The 21876-nt window shown below is 35.4% G+C and overlaps 1 pseudogene; it reads right to left on the minus strand.

The window, feature by feature from the left end:
* Positions 1–291: 291 nt before the first annotated feature.
* LOC149184122 (peroxisomal 2,4-dienoyl-CoA reductase [(3E)-enoyl-CoA-producing] pseudogene) overlaps positions 292–21876 on the minus strand; it is an 80718-nt pseudogene continuing 59133 nt past the window's right edge.

Below are 21876 nucleotides of genomic sequence, written 5' to 3' on the forward strand. Positions count from 1 at the left end.
TATTTACGTGTAAAGAAGAAATCACCTTCTCGGAATCAAGCAATCGAATTTCGATTTCATAAACCCAAAAACTCGACGTTTAGAGTCGCCCTGTAATTTCGTTAGGTTTTCGGTGGTTACTCTTGAAATTGTGATGGGAGTTGCAGAATCCAAAAGTCAAACTTTTACAATCACGATGTCATTTCGTTCAGTTTTGTTTTTGGCTCTTCTGAATATTTCAAAGCAGTTCCTTGACTCTTGAAATTGTGAGCGAAGCTGCACGGCGAGGAAGGCGGTGAAGGGGTCGTTTCATTACAATTCACTGCTTATAAGAGATTTTAATATGTTAAGCCTATTAAATAAATTTAAGCTGATAGGCTTAATTAAATTTAGGAGATTGTAAATGTGCCAACAGAGTCAATATCCAATACTGTTCAGAAGCCATTTGGTCATAAATCCTCTGCAGCACAAAGAAAATTGCCGGAGCGTCGATTCCCGCCCCTCGGGCGGGGCGGGGCGGCCCGGGTGGCCCTGTGCGGGCGGAGAGACATGAATTTGATACCATCCTGCTGTATAATGCAATGTCGCACTTATGTTCAAAATAACACCAGCTTCTGAAGGAGACTTTCCAAGTCCACCTTTCTTTAAATATTGCAATGCAGCATTGCACATTGTAAATGTGCCAACAGAGTCAATATCCAATACTGTTCGGAAGCCATTTGGTGATAAATCCTCTGCAGCACAAAGAAAATTGCCCGCAGCACCATTCACAAGAATATCAAGTCTTCCAAACTGCTTTATTGTTACTTCAACAACACGAGCAACATCCTCTATCTTGCGAACATCTCCTTCAATTCCAATGGCCCGAATGCCTGGCGCTTGGAGCGCTGCAGTAGCTTCCTCGACGACGGTCTTTACCGAAGATCAAAAGCATATAGCAGCAAAATCCACGAACTACATTGATAAATCTATTTCTAGGGCTGTTATCGTATGTCACATATTAAATTGAACCAAACTCCCCAATTTTAACGTTGTGTCGATGATTTCATATATAAATTCAATACCATTATACAATTGTACAAGAACAATAATCTAAACAAAAGTACTTCCACCTGTATCGGGCCATATATGACGTCCCAAACTATATGCAAATATTTTTCCATCCAGCTCTATAGCATTTTAATGCAGAAGAGTATTGATTCTAATTAGACCTGCAACCCTCCAAAAATATTTACTCAAAAAAGTTCATTTATTAGGCGTCCATCCAATTGAGTGACTATCCAAATCCAATTGATATAGCGGCAAAATTCACCTACATTGATAAATCTATTTCTAGGGTTCTATCGTATGTCACAAACCAAACTCCCAAATATTGACATTTTTTCCATGATTTCATCGATATATTTAATATCTTCATTTGATTGTACCAAACAATAATTTAAACAAAAGTAAAAGTAGACACAATATGGCTTCACAACAATAATTTAAACAAAAGTACAAGTAGACATAATATGGCTTCACAAACTATATGATAATATTTTTCCATCCATGTCTATAGTATTCTAATGCAGATGCCCTTATTCTATATTGGTGCGCTTATTCTATATTATATCCATGGTACAGGTATCCATGCAAGTTATAAACAAATATTTCATGAAATCATTAAAATGAAGCCTCAAACTTCCACCGAGCATTTGTCTAATTATGGCAAGGTGTGTACTCATGGTTTTGTATTATAAATGTAATTTAATTTTTTTTACGGTTTTAATTAGGATATTAATAAAGTATAATAAAAATAAGTGATGATAGATGCTATATTTTAATTGAGTGGATTATTTTTAATTGGTTATATTTTTCTTTAATTTTCATAACTTAATGTTTTGACCAAGAACCCTTTTTGGCGTGAAAATCTTACGAGTTGGGGTTTATAACTCTCACCAAATACATTTTAGAAATGTTTGTCTTTCTTCTTAATGAGTCTTTGACTGCTCACACTTACATTACTAGAACATGCTCTTTTGAGGTTACCTGTGGAGATTTAATTATGTAGTATATTCCTTTTATGGTTTTCTATACAAATTGTCGATTGTACAAGTGCTTTATAAATCATATCTGGGTACATTGTGTGGAGAACTATGGTATCCCCAGGCAACTAGATGCAAAAAAAATTAATTATGTTTTGCTAGGGATAGTAAAAGGTTACCTATTATGTTATGCATGTTGCTTGTACATCTTCTTTGGTGGTTGTTCATTTTTCATTAGAAAAATAAAGAAAAACCCTTATGTTCTCACATCTAAATTTTGTTTCACCATTTTGGGTATTAAACACCTTGGAAGGAAACACATGTGAATGATAAATCCTATAATAATATGCTTGAATATATTACTAATATTACTAATTTTAAATTAGTTTTTCTTTCAATTTTTCTTAGCTCTCATGTATTACTTTCTTCGACTCTGATATTTTTCTCATTACATTATATTAGTTACAATTGATACTTTTCAAAAATAGCTTGAAAGCCTTCATTCAACATATTATGTTTATGTGTGTTAGATAGAAATATCTAGAACAATAAATTCACTTAGTATTAAAAACAATCTACAGATTCATTTACACATTTTTTTATGTTTTCAAGAGTACTTATATGTGTGTGTGTGTGTATGTGTGTTTAGTCTGTGGATAATGCAGGCTTAACCTAGGGCTTGCAGCAATCTTCAAGCCTATTAATTAGCGTTTATGATTGTTCCCCTTTGGTTCAATGACTTATAGTTTGTTTATTAACCTCGATAACTAACCTAACCCAAAGAAATATTACATTCCTCTCTTGATTTCATAATTTTCAAATTACAAAACATTAGTACATTGGAATAACCACAAGCATAAATAATAAAGACAAAAATCAGAAAACAAAAATACATGTTTAACATTCATTCGCTTATATGAATAAATGACTTGGCCTACCGCAAAACCACAGTGAATAGAAAGATGCTCTACCCAACCAATGGGAACTGGTACCTGTACTGGAACTCCCCCTGAGCAAATTTTCTTTTTGTTTTGCTAAACTAAGATTTGTAACTTCTATTTCATTAAATCGGAAAGAAAAATACATAAAATACAACAGTCCCCAAGGAACTTTGGGCTAAAGAAATATCAAACTACTTAAAGCCATAGACCCACAAACAGAACAACAAAACCCTCGAAAAACAAACATAAGTCAACACCGTTCGATCACCCCTCAAAGATCTGATGGATGAGGCTCATATCGGGGCGAGAACCTGCAACCACGTTAAAATTAGAATCGAACCCAATGAGGAAATACGGACCATTCTAAAAGGATTTTGGGTCTGAACGGGGGGATAACCCTCGAGCATGTAGTCCACCTGAAATCCACCGATTCCCACCATGAAGCACAACAAACTCAAAGAATAACACTCACCTTGACCTACATACATATCCTTAATCGTCGAATCTCCTCGCTAGATCTAACGGCAGAGGAAGACATCGCTTGACCTACATACATATCCTTAATCGTAGAATCTCCTCGCTAGATCTAACGGCAATTGAGAAAGATCCATTACAATGCAATTTCATTCAACAAAGAATTAATGCTCTTCAATTTCTTCGAGATGCAATGCAAGAAATTGGGTTGAAGAAAGGGGACTTTAGTGAATCACGTGTGGCAAAAAAGGCAAAGGAACCCCAACCACCATTACATGGAATGTTTGGAAAGACATATATTGGGAGATTTGCAGATATCAAAGACCCATTAGAAGAGGAAAATGAGCAAAATGAAACAGAAATTATTGTGGAAGAGGACAATGATGAAACTCTAGAGGACGAAGAATTTGGATTACGTGACATTGTTGATTAAATTTAAGTTATGCTTGTAAATCAACCTTTGCAATGTTTTGACTTTGACATTTTATGAGAAGAATAAACACTCAATTAGGGTTGTTATATGTTCAATATTGGTAATATGTGATTTCTGCATTGATTTTTTAGTTAATCATTATTTTTTGAAAAAAAAAGTAGTTATTATTATCTTTTTGACATGTAATTCATGAAAAAAACTATTATTTGACTATTTTTAGTTAATATTTTTGAATAAAAATTGTGATTTTGACATGTTAATTCTAGCAAAAAATTATCAAAACGTTTAGTTTTTTTGTTATATTTATGTTAAAAATGGTTATTTTTTATGTCCATTGTTAAAATATGTTGTTTTTTAGAAACAATTATTTCATGTGGATTGAAAAATTAATTAAGGATGTCTAAACATGTAGATTATCTAAAATTCAAACTATCGACTTTCTAATTTAAAAACGCAAAACAATAAAAACCCCACTAAAAAAAAAAAAAATTAAGATAGAGAACAAGAAAATATGAATACAATGACGACTTCAGAAACTATCAAATTTAGAAAATAATTTTTTACAATTCACACACTAGAAAATTTAAAGTCAAAAAATAGGTCTTTTAAAAAAAGGGTGTGATGCAGAATACTCACTTTTTAAAATCAAGATGAAAATCACTACCATTCACTACCATTCTAAAACTTAATGCACATGAAAAAAATTAAAGTTCCAAAAACCATGTTCTAAAAAAAACATGTGTATTCTGCATCACCACTTTTGAAAATCGGGTCATTTTTTTGCCACCTCTACAAAACGGGTAACAGTATCAGTTCCCGTTTCAAAGTTTACATTGTTAGAGAGAGAGAGAGAGATGTGAACCTTGGTATTTGTTGCTTTCAGGAGCTGCACGACTATCGAGCTTCCATGTCTACGTTGGGAGTGGAGGAGAGAGGTAACTCCTAGAGTGGTATTATGAGAAAGGTGTGCATCTCAATCCTTTTCTATTATTTTTGTGCCATATCAGTTTCAAGGTTATGCTTACCTTATGAAAATGGAAAGGATTGGATGTTTTAAGTTTGTAGTAGTTTGGGGTCCTCCTATAATCAATTATATTTGAAAATTAATTTAATGTATTTGTACATTTGAAGTCATCATTGTAGTTGGTCTAATTAATAGATTATTGACTACATAGTTTGCCTATGGATTTTGACATTATAGGTATAGAGATGATTCTTAGCATTGAGGAGGTGAAAATTGAAATTTCCACTAAAACGTACAACTTTCAAATACACTACTTTGATCATTGCAACAGGTTCCACTTTAAACACTATTTGTATTTATATATATTTTTCAATATATTAATAAAAAGAAATTGTTATACAACTTTTAAAATAATATTTTTATCAAAATTATCTATGTAGAACCAATTGATTTTCAAGTTACTTATCTTTTTATTTAATTAATTAAATTGCTTACTTCATATTTTATTCTTCTAAGATATTTTTTTTTCTATATAATACTACCTAAGCACCCACGGGGGATTTGAACCGGTGACCTATCGCAAGGAGTGCCTTAACAGTACACCCATTCACCGTCAATCCAAAGCCTTGTGGGCTATTCTTCTAAGATATTATATTAATTGTTTTTATCTTTTTATTAAACCTATTATAACAAGATCCAAATGGTGGAAATGTGCAAAAAAAAAAGTAGTGTCATTGCCACCACGTTGCTTTGGTTTATTATATGTTGTCTTTTTCTTTCCATTTGTTTTCACAAGTTATCAATAGTTTGAACTTTTTAGCATGTAACTTAGTTGGCTTGATTGCGCCTAAGATTTTCCTGAAGTTTGAATACTAAGTTCTTAAGGTGTTCTTTTTTATGGTGATATTTTAATTGTTTTGTTTATACAGGTCATCTAGCCACATAATGACCATTATTGCCCAACTGAAGAAAACTTGTTCGAGTTTCTTGCTTTTCTGGGGAAAAATGACATTGATATAGCTGATGTTGAGGTATATGTTACATAATTTTTTTATAGTCTACTTTAGTTTATATTCTAGTGTTCATCATCTTTCATGTCTTATACTATGCATTGTATCTTCTTTCATTTTCAGAAGAAGAACTCAGTATTGATGGTAAGAAGCAGGAAGTCAAGAAAGAGGAGAGCAATAACACTGGAGCGACAAATGCAGAAAGAGAAAGAGAAGAGAACTAGTCTAGTGATATCCTTGAAGCTAATATCTTTAATGAGACACACACATACAAACTAATGGTCAAGTCTTTAGATTTGGTGAATTCACCTGCAATGCCTTGGAAACATAATGATAATGTTTTGAAGTGATGAAACAATATTTCATGTGTAAATTGTAGTCCAACCAATTTTAAGTTGGAAATTAATATTGTAATACTTGACATTTCATATAATATAAATTGTGGTTGAAATTATTTATTGGTGTACTTGATATTATTTAGCATTGTAATTAACATATGTAACTTTGTGTTTTCATATCAGATGAACATGCACATTATATGACATTTTTTTAATTTAATAGCAAAATTATACTAATTAATTTATTTTGATTAATAATGAACACATAAAATAAAACTAAAACTACTAAATTAGTAGTTTATATTGATTAATGATGAACACAAATAAAATAAATATACAATGACTAAATTAGTCATTTATAATGATTATTAATGAAAGTAAATGAAATAAATATAAATTACTAAATCAATCATTTATATAATGAATATGAAACTACCAAAAAAAGATAAATGACTATTGTAAATGATAAATTTGTGATTACAAATGACGACTAAATTTTGCATACATACGACCATTAGTAGCTACTTAACAGTATCTTATAACACAACTGAAATTTAGTCATATGTTTTTGGTCATTAATTGGTTTCAAACAATGACTAAAATTTGCATATATGTGACTATTAGTAGTTAATTTATAGTATCTTATAACGTGACCAATATTTTGGTCATATTTCTTTGGTCATTAATTTATTTTCTTGGGTGATCATGTAGTAGTATATTTTGTTGTGTATTTGGTCATTAATTGTGATAATTAATGACTAAATCAATGACTAAATTAATGACGCAATTTATATCTAAATATACTACTAGATGATAAAATTTAGAAGATCCATTAATGACTAAGATAAATATGACTAAAATTTGGTCGCGTTATAAGATACTGTAAATTAACCACTATTGGTCATCGACTAAAAAATGGTCGTTTATATGCAAATTTTAGTCATTTGTTTAGTAATTAATTAGCCATTTTGTACTAGTGTATCTTAGAGTGGTTTGGAGAGCTTCTTCCTTGGTCTGAGGAAACTGGGACGCAACATCTTTTCCAAGGGTGCTAAAAGACTCCTAAGAAACCAATCTAGATAGACACAGTCTTCGAAGGGTGGGGCACGACATGTGCTCCTCCTTCTACACCACTCTTGAACATGGTCGAAAAGGTGAGTGGTGGAGGACTGGCGGAATGAGGTCAATAACTCCATATCAGTGTCATACTAGAGAGGTAACTGGAAATATGAGAGGAACGCCTTAGCAAGCATCACGAAAATGGAATGAGATGCGGCAGGCTGGTCTACATACCATTTAGTAGTGTCTCCAGTGAGTGTGCATTGGAGCAGCTGAAGACGAATGGATTCATCGGTAATGGAGTTGGATGAACACCACATGTGGAAGGAGTGGATGTGATTGGTAGGGTCCTCTCCATCATTACCCTCAAACTTTGGGAAATCTGAGAGAAGCTTAGTTGGCATAGAAGGCCAACTAGCATCGTGGTGTATGGGTTGTTTATCAACTAGCTAAAATCTAGTAGACTTAACCCAACCATAAAAGGGAGCATGGGGGCTACCGGAACGGTTCCTGAGACTGTTACACTTGATGTGACTACCGGGATAGAACCGAAGCCAACACCAGGTTGGGTTCCTACACCAGCTGTGGGTCCAGACATGGTGACGATAAGCGGTGAAGGAGGCTCAGGATCAGATGAGGAATTGGATGAACCAGGAGAAGAGTTGTTATGGGGACAAAGAAGTCTATGAACTCGAACCCAACGTGGAGGGGTAATATGCCCAAGCGGAAACTGAGGGTGAAGGCCTAATAGTCTCCGCGACAAATGCCTTGGTGGCGCAATGGTGGTATGACACACGTGACACATAAATGGTGAAGGGAGATCAACAATATGCCTTTGTCTCGATGAGGGGAGATAAATTTATTATGTTAAGTCTTAGCTTACTGGTGTAAAACAACCATCCTTCACTTAAGGTGTGCTTGTGTGTGCGAGTGTATTTATTGATTAAGCCCAGATCGTGTTTGTAAAAAAGAAAAAAGTTTTTTGAAAATAAACTGAAAATAACAAAAGAAAATGAACAACAAAACAATTAACTAAACCCCACCCAAACTGGGTTTGCAAACACTGTGTTGGTTGGTGGCTAAATCAACGGAAAACACACTAAAAATGTCAAGATATCTAGTGGATAGTGTGACTGAGATCAAGTGACACTAGGCTACTAGAAAGTGGTGCAACAACAACAAAAAACTAGAGAGGAAGATCGCTGCAAAATGATAGGGAGATGGGTGAAAAACCTAGGACAACCGATGGGACCCTAAGGCCAATGACCAAACAAGTTTTATATGAAACTATGGATGGTGACAACCTATCTTTATAGATCTAAAACAGAAGGGTACAGATCTGGAAAATATGGCTGAAAGTGTTGCAAAAACTCATACTGCTCACTCAACTAAACTCCTCCTATAAAGGTGGAAGTGTACTAGAAGCCCTAGGGGGCTAAATTTCACTTCGACGAGTAAATCAAAGTAGATCAAGGCCTAAGAGAGATGAGACAAAGGTTAAACAACCCAACAGAAAACTCTCGGAAAAGCCCAAAAATAGATTTGATAAAAACCTGGAAACCCTAAAATCACAAGTACTGACCTTTTTCAGGTAAGAACGTACTTTTTGGGCTAAAAGGTGGGCTTTGGACTCCCGATCGCACTTTTCTGGGCTAAAAAATGTGATTTCTACTCCTTGATCTTGATCAGAAAATCTTGGAAAAATTTGTCGTCTCTATCACAACTGGTTCCTGTGACTTGTGGAAAAGACCAAAAAACTTGTGGAAATTAGAAATCTAACAAATCTAGGGTTAAAAATCTAGGAAAATTAAGATACTGAAAAAAGAAGAAACCCTAAGCTGAAAACCAAAGGTCACACAGGTTTCTAGATCTGAAGTATAAAACCAGTGGAGTCACCAATTTTGTTGTAGTGTTTTCTTCTCAAAGATGTACCGAAAGAACCCACTTAAGGCTGTGGATGACAAACAGTCTGAACAATATAAATGGCTGCTAAACGTTGTAGATATGTAGCAACTAATAGAAACAAAACCTGCCAAAGTCCTGATCTATGCTACAATCATAGTTAAACAACGAAAATAATGAGTAATAACTCCAATCATTCAATGGAAACCAGATATACAAAGAATAGATTTTATTATAACACCTTTGAAGGAAACAAATAGATGTTACTAGTCCCCCTCTATGGGATGGGTTCTTGGCTATCCTCAAATGTCTTCAGCTTGTGTAGAGTCTCTCTCCTCCATAATGTGTAAACCCAACAAAAATGGTGTGCCACAATGAAAATAATCAGAGTTACAACAGTGAGTGCACCAATGAAAATAATCAAAAGTGAATAATGAATGGAAAACCCTTCTATTTATAACAAAATATTGAGTTATCCTCGAATAATGAGTAATAATAAAATAGTATTAACCCCATTCTTGGAATAACCACTTGGAATATTTTATTATATTTGGTTAGGAGGGAAAAAGTATTTAAATTTTTATTTAGAAATAATAAATAAATAATTTATTTATTTATCATTTGAAGGAATTGGTTAAGGAATAATAAATAAATAAGGATTTATTTAATTATTCCTAAGAGATTTAGTCAAATTTGACAAAGAATAATAATTGATTAGTGATTTATTAATTATTCGTAGAGAAAAATAAGATAATTAATGATTCATCTATTTATTTTTCATGATTGGGTCAAATATGACAAGGAATAATAATTGAACAATGGTTTAATTAATTATTCCTAGAAGAAAATAAAATAAATAGTGATTTATTTAATTATTCTTCATGGGTTTAACTATAAATTACTTAACAAAGGTGGTTTATTAAGTAATTTCTCACAGTGAAAGAAATTTTACTATGGTAAAATTGGATTTACATGGTTTACTTCGATCCATCTAGTAAATTAGGCTAGATGATCAATTTTTTGGTGATAACATCAGGCAAGGCAGGGTATGGGCCAAGGCAGCCTGGACCCACCGATGGACGTCTGAAACATGAGAAGTCTGAATGCATGGCGAAGCTGAATGCAAACAAGAGCGAATGATCATGCATGCAAACAGTGAGTGCATGATTCAGAAAACGAGAAAACAAGCATGTGTGTGAAGCGAGTCGCGGCAACAATAACCATGAGTGCAGAAATAGTCTCATGCAAGCGACAACAATGAGATGCAATGAAAAACTGAAATAGTGCTTCTACAAGCTAACATGGATCAAAACAATAGCTAGCATTCATTGAAACCAAACATACAACACTTACACAAAGTGAAATGCAAAAAGCGACAGAAACATAGCAAAAGACATGTAATGTAGTTGAGCTGAATGTGACAAAGACTCCTAGATGCGTTGTGGGATGTCAAAGCTGCAAGATCGATATGAGGAATGAGCTCTGCAACGTCCGGAAAATGAGTTTTTATAAGATCAAGGTTATGATGTGCATGCCACAAATCTAGGAAAAGAAACACTTGGTGGGAGGTTTCTAAAACGATCTTTGCATGTAACCTCCAGCTGTTAAAAATAGGTCCCTAAAATCTAGGGATGCTTTTACTTTTTGCTTTTTTAAGGAAAAACAGGCCATGCATGCAAATCAGTATTTCTCAGTCCTGGAGGGAACCAGTCAACCTAACAGCACATGCAGCAGTCTGCAAGCCTGGGGATGAAATTTGTGCAATTTTTGGGTTGAGCAAGACTGGATTTCCTTCATGCATTGTGCAATTTCTAGGGTCATCAGGGAGTGGCCTCCCAGAATTGCACAATTTCTAAGCTGAAGTCGAGTGTTGGGATGGATTACGCAATTTCTGGACGGGGACTTGCCTGGCTGGATTGCACATTTATGGAGCCCAGCAGGCAGCCCAACAGGATTGTGCAATTTCTGGAGGGAAGGCTGGTTCCTGTAGGAATTTACAAGGTAAGTTCCTCAGACAGAACGCCAAAGGACACCGCTCACAAACAGATCACAGATCAATACACCAGTATTGTTCACATGGTTAAAACCCTCAAAGAGGGAAACAATCCACATCCTGAGCCAACACGGCCACTTCAGGCAATTTATTAATAAAAGAATGAAAATTTTACATAAGCTTCTCTCATGAATGGTTACCCTACAAATGACCCTCCATTCTCTTTAAATAGACATCATGGACCAATCGGGTGTTAAGCCACGGATCAACTGTCGGTAATACCGAGGAGAGAATTAACAGTCAGATCACTACATATCGTGACCGTCGAATTGTAAGTTACAAAAGTACATAGTAAAGAAACACACTTTACCTAACTCTACACTAGACCAAGTTATACTTAACTATTTCCTATGTGTCGGAATTTCCTAACATCCCCCTTAAGAACAACTTGGGATAGGATTGAAGGATGTACAAATATGACACAATAGGAGAAGGAAGGAGGCACTAGAGCCTATCCCCCCTTAGTGACAACTTCCTGAACTCCAACCATAAATTGAAGTTTAGTAAACTTCGCCTATGTGAGAGTCTTTGTAAATATGTCTGCAACTTGATCATCTGTTGAACAATATTGCACTTCAAGAACATGGTCTTGAATGAGCTTTCTGATGAAGTGCATGTGCAGTTCAATGTGTTTGTTGCGCTAATGTTGGATTGGATCTTTGCATAGTTGAATGGCACTTTTATTATCACACCAAAGTGTAGTTAGATGCTGCTGCTGAAAGCCAAACTCTGACAGGATATGACGAAGCCACAAGGCTTCCTTACTAGCTTCTACAGCACCACGATACTCTACTTTTGCTGAAGAAAGAGAAATGGCACTTTGTTTCTTGCAAGACCATGTAATAGGTACTGAACCAAGAGTGAACACATAACCTGCAGTAGACTTCCGATCATCAGGGTCACCAACCCAATCAGAATCAGTGAAACCAACAAATAGAGGAGATGCTTCTGCACTGTAATGAATCCCAAACTAGACTGTACCTCGAACATAACGAAGTATTCTTTTAGCTTCTTTCCAATGAATTTCATGTGGGTTTTGCATAAACCAAGTAATAAGGCCAACAGAAAAGGAAAGGTCAAGACGAGTATGGGTCAGATACAAAATTTTTCCTACAAGTTGACGGTATAAGGTGCATCAACTTCAGGGGAAGTACAAGTGACTGAAATTTTGGCTCCATACTGAAAGGGAGAAGGGGTTGGCTTACAATCTTCCATGTGAAAATGGCGTAGAAGATCACAGGCATACTTGGACTAGGAAAGGGAAATACCTTCCTTGGATTGCAAGACTTGAAGACCAAGAAAATAATGCAAGTGTCCTAAGTCTGTCATTTCAAACTTATTTTTAAGGATGGACTTCACATGGTTGATAAGGTTGGGATCACTACCATTGAGGATAAGATCATCAACATAAAGAACAAGAACGATAAGAGACTTTCCCACTTTCTTGGTGTAGACAGTATTGTCAGAATGACACCTAGAAAAGCCAGATTCTAAAAAAAAGCTATCCATTTTGGAATTCCAAGCCCGAGGAGCTTGCTTGAGACCATAAAGGGATTTCTTAAGCTGACATACAAGGCTAGAGTCTGTTTGTATAAATCCAATAGGTTTTTCCATATAGATTTCTTCATGCAAGTCCCCATGTAAGAAGGCAGATTTAACATCCATCTGATGGACTTTCCATTTGAAAGAGGCAACAAGGGAAAGAACAAGGTGGATAGAGTTCATTTTGGCAACAGGGGAGAAGGTTTCAGTATAGTAAATGCCTTCAACTTGTGAAAGACCCTTAGCAACAAGACGAGCTTTATGTTTATCAACTTTCCCATCTAGTCCGTACTTGGTTCTGCAAACCCATTTGCATCTAACAAGTTTTCATCCCTTTGGTAGAGGAACAAGATCCCATGTATCATTTGCCAATAATGAACGATATTCTTCATTCATAGCTGCGTCCCAATCTGGATGGACTGAAGCTTCTGCAAAGGTGTCAGGATCATAATTTGCTGAAGCTTGAGCCAATAAAGAAGAGGCTCTATCGAACTGAGAATGTGTACGTCGTTGATCTATAGGATGACCAGCAAGATCACCTGCTGCATCCTGAGTAGCACGAACCCATTTTGGAAGTTGAGGAGCTGAAGGAGGATCCTGAGAAGGTGGGGGAGGATTGTCATCCTCACTTTCATCAACTGAAGAAGAAATGTTTTCAAAAGTAGAAGAGATAAGAGAGGTGGCACATCCGTCGAACTAGGCTAGTAGGCCGATATATTTTCAGAAAACTTTACATCTCTTCTAATGATAACATTTTTGGACTTAAGTGGAATAAGTCTATATCCTTTGACATCTTCAGAATATCCAACAAAAATACATTTTTCACTCTTAGGTTCTAAAGCTTTATGTTTCTCATCTAGAATATGGGCCCATGCTTCACTCCCAAAAACATGAAAGTGACTTACATCTGGTTTAATTGAGCTCCATGCTTCTTCTGGAGTGATATTCTTTAAAACCTTAGTAGGAGTGCGATTTATTATGTAATTTGCACAGTTAATTGCTTCTACCCAAAAATTAAGACTAAGTCCTTTAGATTGAAGCATACAATTAGCCATTTCCTTTAAGGTGTGATTCTTCCTTTTAGCTACACCATTTTATTGTGGAGTATATGGAACAGTATGTTGCATTTGAATTCCATTCTTAGTGCAAAAGTTGATGAATTTGTTGTTAACATATTCTCCACCATTATCAGATATTAGCTTAAGAATTTGATGTCCAGATTGTTTTTCAACAAAGGCCTTAAAGTCCAAGAACATGTTAAATAATTCACTCTTGAGTTTTAAGAAGTATACCCAAGTGTGTTTGGAGAAATCATCAATGGAAGTTAAGAAGTACTTGTAGCCAAAGAATGAAACAACTGGAAGTGGACCACATAAATCACTATGCACAAGCTGTAAAGGGGCTAAGGCGTGCCAAGAGGCACGTTTTTCAAAACTATCCCGATGATGTTTTCCGAGTACACTTTCGGAACAAACACCATCTCTGCAAGATACCATTGGAAGACCTGTCACCATATTTTCTTTACATAGATTCTGAAGGGAGCAATAGTTTAAGTGACCAAATCACTCATGCCAAATTTTGCTCACTTCATCGTTATGAGCAACAAATACCGAGGGAAGATTTGATGAACCAAAGTTGTTAAACTTATACAACCTTGTAGAATCATCAGCAATGCCAGTAGCTAAAATCTGTCTAGGATCTCTTAGGTCCTTAATTACAACATCATGAGGTGGAAATTCAACGATTTTACCTTCACCTGAATGACTTATCTAATATACAGATAGAAGGTTGCAGGATAAGGTTGGAACACATAATACATCATTAAATTGACCATTGTCTATATGAACAGTTCTAGTCCCTACAACACTAAGAGATCTATCATCACCAACATACATATTTTTGGTGTTACAATAAAGAAGAAAACATGGCTTTGTTTTTGGCCATGTGATAAGATTCTCCAGAATCAATGAGCCACTCATGAGAATGAGAAGAAGATACATTTAGTGCATAGCCAGACCGAGATGCTTGACAACCACATGCAGAAAGTGCTATTCTTGAAGATGAAGTTGAAGTTGAAGAGTGCTCCAAATGGATGTTATGCTTCTTCATTCTGCTTCCACGCCTTCCATCTTCTTAAAGCATTTGGATTCTAAGTGGCCATCTCGATTACAAAAGTGGCAATATCTATCAGTCTTCTTCCCTTTGTTTTTATTTGCCTTATCATTTTGTTGAAATGATTTTTCATTTTGAGACTGGAATTGCTTGGGACCCTTGTTTGGTTTAGGACCATTCCTTTTAGGATACGACTTCTTAGGATTCTTTGAATTTGGTTGTTGTTGAGCGGCTAAGGCTTTCTTATAAGAGTTTACAAGATTAAGAAGACCAACATGTAAGAGTTTTTATTGTTCTCTTATTAAAGAATCACAAAAGGAATCAAAGGAAGGAGACGTGTAGGCTTGTCCTTGAGAAATGAAGGCTTCTCTTGTAGAATGGAAGGTGGACACAAACACAGAGTAGGCTGGTCCCAACTTAGTAAGAATGGAATAGATAAGGTTACTATCTTCTTTCTTAACCTTAACACCTTCCAAGAGAAGTCTAAGGGTCTTGAACTTGGACAAAAAATCTTCAATGGAAGAAAAATTATTGGGGTCCAATGTAAGCAACTCATTCTCAAGTTGATGGGCTCTAAGTTCATTTTTAATTCCAAAAACTTTAGTGATCTGTTTCATTGCTTCATCAGGAGTATCAAGTTCTGAAATATGGAATCGAAGATCTGGAGAAATAGACATCCCTATCAACCCACGTGCTTGATCTTGTCTATTTTCCCATTTAGCTGCCTTATCTTCATCTTTTAGTTTGGTTTCTTGGCCTGAGGCTATTCTGTAAAGACCTTTACTTCTAGGTAAATCCATAATGTAGGACCACCATTGGAAGTAGTTGGTGCTGTCAATAATAACTTGGCATGGACTTTCTATTTTAACAGAAACTGAAGATATAGATGTTGAAACTAAGCGTTCCAATGGAAAGATCTCGAAAAATTAGGCTGATTAAAAAAAAATAGCTCTGAAAATGGCTTCCGGATGAAGAAGATATGGCTTTTTGAAGAAAAGTTGTTGAAGATGCCGACGAAGTGCGGGAATGTGCAGAAATGAATGATAATGTTGTATTAAAAAAAGCACCCCCTTTCCAAACTTAATCTAATAAAGTAGTTTTGGACCAAGAAGGATTTGAACTCAAGACCTCTATTCTCATAAAGTAGCTTTGGACCAAGTGAGCTAGATTAAAAGGTTAGTAATTTTTGGAAAAGAGGAAGGTTTTTTTTTTTTTTAGTCACTGAAGCTTTGGGTTGTGAGCTTACTTGAGAAAGCTCTTTTTCCCTACAAAACAAAAAACAAAAAACCCAACACGGACATACAAAAAAAAAAAGACAAACCTTACGGCTTGAAGTTAGCTTTACCCGGAAACTAAATATTTTCCTCAATGTTTCTGATTTTCCGAGATCACACTAAGGTGCAGCAAAAAAGAGCATATGCAATAGAAAAATCCTTCCTCTCTGTTTCTGATTTGCCCAGATCGCACAGAGTTGCGGGGCAAAGAGCAAATGCAGAAATGAAAGGTATAGATCCGATAATAAAAAAAAAACAAAAAGCTAAATAAACCGAAATAAATAGAGAGAAAATAACTAGAAACTGCAAATAAACACTATATACCTCTAGACCTTAAAATTGACGTAGCTAGGGCTACCAGAAACCTTTTTGCATGAAATGAAAGGGATTCCTCACTGGAAAAGATGCTACTAACACAATAGAGCAACCCTCTTGGCCCGAAAGCAGTCAGAAACAGTAGATCTAGGAAACGGTAGTCGGATGCAGTTCTACCGGCTTTAGATTTGGATCACCAACGAATGCGGCCCTCAAATAGCTCTGATACCATGTAGGAATTTACAAGGTAATTTCCTCAGACAGAACACCAAAGGACACCACTCACAAACAGATCACAGATCAATACACCAGTATTGTTCACGTGGTTAAAACCCTCAAAGAGGAAAACAGTCCACGACCTGAGCCAACGCGGCCACTTCAGGAAATTTATTAATAAAAGAATGAAAAATTTACATAAGCTTGTCTCATGAACGATTACCCTACAAATGAACCTCCATACTCTTTAAAAAGATATCATGGACCAATCGGGTGTTAAGCCACAGATCAAGTGTCGATAATACCGAGGAGAGAATTAACCGTCAAATCACCACATATCATGACCGTCAGATTGTAAGTTACAAAAGTACATAGTAAAGAAACACACTTTACCTAACTCTACACTAGACCAAGTTATACTTAACTATTTCCTATGTGTCAGAATATCCTAACAGTTCCCCTCCAGAATTGTGCAATTTTCAGGGGGAGCATCTCATCTAGAAAAATGCCTAAGTCTGGAATGGCAGCTTGTAGTTGGGAGACAAACACATTGACATGCACAGGCTCGCGGGCCACTGAAACTCAGTTGAAGCCTATGTACTTGATAGTGCAATACATGCTACTAAAGATGGTTGGTAGGGAGGCTCCAAAATGAAGCTAAGGAAAAATTTTGGATGGTGGTTGTAGCCGCTACAACAAGATTCTAGATCCAAAACTCAAAGGCTAGAGGAACACTAGAAAAGGAGGAGGATTTTCCCCTTAGAAAGGGGTAAACCATACATGCAATAATTAATGAAGGTTATCTCCTAGAGTTGTAGGGTATTATCATTGGAAAAAATATTGAAGTTGAATTCATTAATCAATAAAGAATAACCTTTAGTTCTTCTACTCTAGGATACAAAAATGGGGGATCAAGATATCCTTCAAAAACAACATAAGATTTGGAATGACAGTGGGATTCTTTCTATTAGTTAAAGAGTAAGCCTTGGATGGTGTCCCCACCCTATGGGATAAATCATTGCTCAGGTTTCTTGATCATCGGTTGTCCACCCACTAATTTGCTTTCAGATTTATTCATATCAATCTCAAATAACATTCATGGGAAAAGAAAAGGGGATATTAAGTTAGAGATTAGTTTCAAGAAATTTGGAAGATCTCATCCAAAAATTAAATTTTTTGGACATAAAACATTCCTCCAACAAATTTACTTTGAGAAAAAAAATTATGGACTGCGTTATATTTCTACTCATTTATATAGATTCTTAATAGCACACTCACTCTTGTCTCAAAATATATTGCTTTATTTTTGAATCCTTGAAATATTTCAAATCACATACCATTTTTTCTTGAAATCAGTGAAAATATTGATTTTATGCCCCTTCCCTTATGTTATTATCCAATATGGGGACGAACAACAGGTTTCAGCGATCTGGTAAATAAACTCCGAAGTGAATGGATCATGGGAAACCGAGTGATGACTCAAGAACAAAAGATCAAGTGATTAAAAATCACATTAAAAAAGCAGGATCAAGAAAAATAGATAGATAGACAATCAGAGATATAGGCACATGAAAAGAGAATGGAAATTATACAATCCAATATAGAGGATGGCCCTCTGACAAATGACCTACCTAAGGAAGAAAGGGAAGAATTTCCAAATTATCATAAAGCAGTAAAAGAGGAAGAGGAAATTTGGTGTTTAAAGTCCCAAAGTATTTAGTTAAAGTAAGGAGATATAAATACAAAATATTTTCATTAACAAGCAAAGAACCTAGTCTAGAAAAATAACATCAAAGAGATAACAAAAATAGATACTAAAATATTAGAATTTTCTCAAATCAAGGAGGAGGTGGTCCATCACTTTAGTGATTTGTACAACACCAAATCCCTAGGCAACTCTGGAGCAGGATTATCAATGTTGGAACAGATTCTGGAATCTATATCTTAAGAGAATAACCTTGCTTTGATATAAGAGCCCACGGAAGAGGAAATATATCAAGAAGTATTCTCCTTTCAATTCAGATAAAGCTCCAAGACCAAAGAGTTTTTTACTCACTACAAACATTAGTTTTGGGAGATAATAAGACTTGATTTTTTGAGAATGGTGGGTTACACTTTTAAGAATAATTACATAGGGGCTGAAATTAACTCTTCCTTTGTTGATTCCCAAATAATTAAGCCCTGATTTTTTTCAATATTCAGACCCATTTTTCCTTTGTAATGTTTCATATAAAGTGATTTCTAATATTTTTTCCAGAAGACTTAAGCCCTTTCCTCCAAAAATAATATCGAAAAATCAAGGAGCTTTTGTGGATGAGAGGAAAATGATAAATCATTCTTGTTCAAAAGGCTATCAATTCTAGTTAAAATGAGGGAGACAAAGGCATGATTGTCAAACTTGACATGGAAAATGAATTTAATAGAGTGAGTCATGAATTCCTATATAAGGTGATGACAAAGTTTGTCTTGATGCTAAATTGATTCATTGGGCTTCTCTTTGCATAAAATTGCACTAAATTCCCCCCTTGTTAGTGGGAGAGTGGTTGGGTTTTTTCGTGCCTTGCGAGGCCTTTACCAAGGTTTCCCCTAATCTCCATCCTTGCATATCATTATGGAAGATTCCCTCGGTCACATATTGGAATTTTAAAGAAGATGTGAGCACCTCCTAGGAATCAAGTCTGTCATAGCTAGCAAGAGCATCAATCACTCTAAATTTGTTGATGATACACTTTTGATGGTTGGAGCTTCCTCAATAAAAATAATATGATTTAAAATGGTTTTGGATAATTTTCTTGAAGCTTCAGGAGGTCAAACAATTGATAGGAAATCTCATATTTATACATGGAATATTTTATTTAGAAAGCAAAGACTAATTGGAAGAATAATGGGCTTTCAGTTGGAGGAAACATTGGAAGAATTTAAGTATTTAGGAATTCCTATTCGCCTAAAGTCACATTGATCCCAATCTTGGGAAGGTGTTATTTCAAAGTTCAAAGGAAAATTGGCTGCTTGGGGGGATAGATGGCTTAGTATTGCAAGTCTTGTTGTTATGATCAAAGTAGTCCTCTCTGCTTTACCACTTTATCGATTCTCAATGCTTCTTTCTCCACAAAGTATTCTCTTTGTTTTCGTAAAAGAAATTTGCAGGTTTCTATGGGAAGGAGGCAAAATAAGTATAAGTAAATTCCATATGATTAAATGGGGGTATTGTGAAGCATCCTAAAAATCATGAAGGGCTTGACAATAAGGACCCTTTGCTAATGAATAAAGCAATAGGGGAAAAACTGGTTTGGAGATCCATCACCGAAGAAGAAGATTGGTGGAAGTTAATTTTCAAAGAAAAATACCTTCGAGAAAGAATAAGAAGTCTAGATTCAATTTAAGCCTTAAGAGGGTGCTCCCCGATCTGGAAATCATTTGTATTGGCAATCCCTATCATTTGTTCAGGTCTATATTGGAAGCCAATAAATGGGGAAATATAAATTCGTGGACTGATAAAATAATATATCAACGACTCATAGGAATGTTTCTAGGAGTTTCTTCCACCAAGAGAATTCTTATGTGCTCAAATAAAATTCATATTAGCTGATATTTCTAGTTGGGACGAGGAAGTTAATTGGGTTGGATGGAAATTTAGAAATATTCCACATAATCTTCGGCACTTGGCCTTCAAGCTTCATGATCAATTGGTGGAATGCATGTCATAGAAATCAGAGGAAGCGGATCAAGCAGGATGGAATTCCTTAGTTAGTTCGATGAAAGAGGGATACGTCGCTCTGCTCTTCTAGTCTCGAGTTCCCTGAAAGTTTAACACTTGGAAAAAAATACGGAAAGCTAATGTCAATCCAAAGGTAAACTTGTTTTTCTATATTCTTTCAATAGAATATTTTTGATAGCTAAGAACTCAAGAAAGAGAGGCATTCATGGCCCCTATGGGTGTCCTCTTTGCAAGCAAAAAACACCTCTTGTACCTTTCCAAATTGTGATTATACTAGAGCGCTTTGGATGGAAACAATTTCCCCACTCTTCAGTAGAGTGGAATGACACTCTAATTTTCAAGAATTCTTCTCTTCCTAGACCAAAAATTATTCTAGAAGCTTTTTGAAGAAACATAGCTTCAAAAATTATTGGGAAGCTCTCTTAGAATTGATATGTTGGAAAGTAAGGTTAACAAGCAATAATGCAATCTTTAATAACATGGATACTCCTCCCCATAGCACATTGATGAAATAAATCTCATTGTGTGTTGAGTTTGGAGCTCAAAAGATGGGCTAGAACTCTTCTCAACAAACCTTAGACCAAATGGAATGGGATTGGCTTAGAAAATTTATAGTTTTGGACAACTTGTCCCAAAACCCGGAAGCAAGCTTGAAATAGATAAAAGGTAAAATTAAGAGCATGGAAGAGCTTGCAACAAGGATGGGTTCTCTATTTTTATGGGGCATCTAAACGGAACCCAGGGGTTGCAAGAGAGGGACGGGTACTCTAAGACCCCAAGGAGGAATAAGTGTTTAGGTACTCATGGGTTCTTAGTCATAGACAAATAATCAATCAAAGATATATGGTCTTTACTATGGGCTTTTGTTAGCTAAAGAGCAATAGGTGGACACACTTATGGTTATGGGAGATTCTCTCTAAATGCTGCATCATTTGGTCAAAAGAATTCCTCCCAAAAGAGAAATCTATGGAAAACATCATGGAAAGAATCGAGAAAATTGCAAAAATATCCCATCCAAAGCATATTTCCATGTGCTAAGAGACTTCAACAACAGTGCCATGTCCTAAAAGACTTCAACAAAGAAGCAAACAAGTTCATACTTAGACATGCATGGCTTAATCTTTGAGACAAGCATATGACTAGTGGAAGAATCAACGAGGTAACCATAAAAAAAACTATAACTGATTTAATGAGCCACCCACAGTAAGTTAATGAGCAGTTTAAATTGAAGATAAGTGAATTAAAGGCCAATGGCTAAATCGGGCAAGTTATAATCTACTAATGGTGAATGAAGACTATTAAAATTTTTGTTAGTTAAATTGGTTGATATGAGAAAAAATAAAAATGGAAAATTGGGGGGCCTAAGTGACTTCGTGACAACATTGAGGAAACACATGCATGCAACCAAGGTGTCATTAAAGCTTTCAAAATCAATTAGTAAGGTAAAATGTTGTAAAATTTGTGTTTTGATGAGTCAATTTTGTGAAATATTCACATACAAAACCTCTCTTTTACTGCTCAA

This window comes from Pinus tabuliformis, chromosome 3_2, assembly GCF_031772625.1.
Source record: "Pinus tabuliformis cultivar Carrire ecotype Pingquan chromosome 3_2, CPIR1, whole genome shotgun sequence".
In the NCBI taxonomy this organism is placed as follows: Eukaryota; Viridiplantae; Streptophyta; class Pinopsida; order Pinales; family Pinaceae; genus Pinus; species Pinus tabuliformis.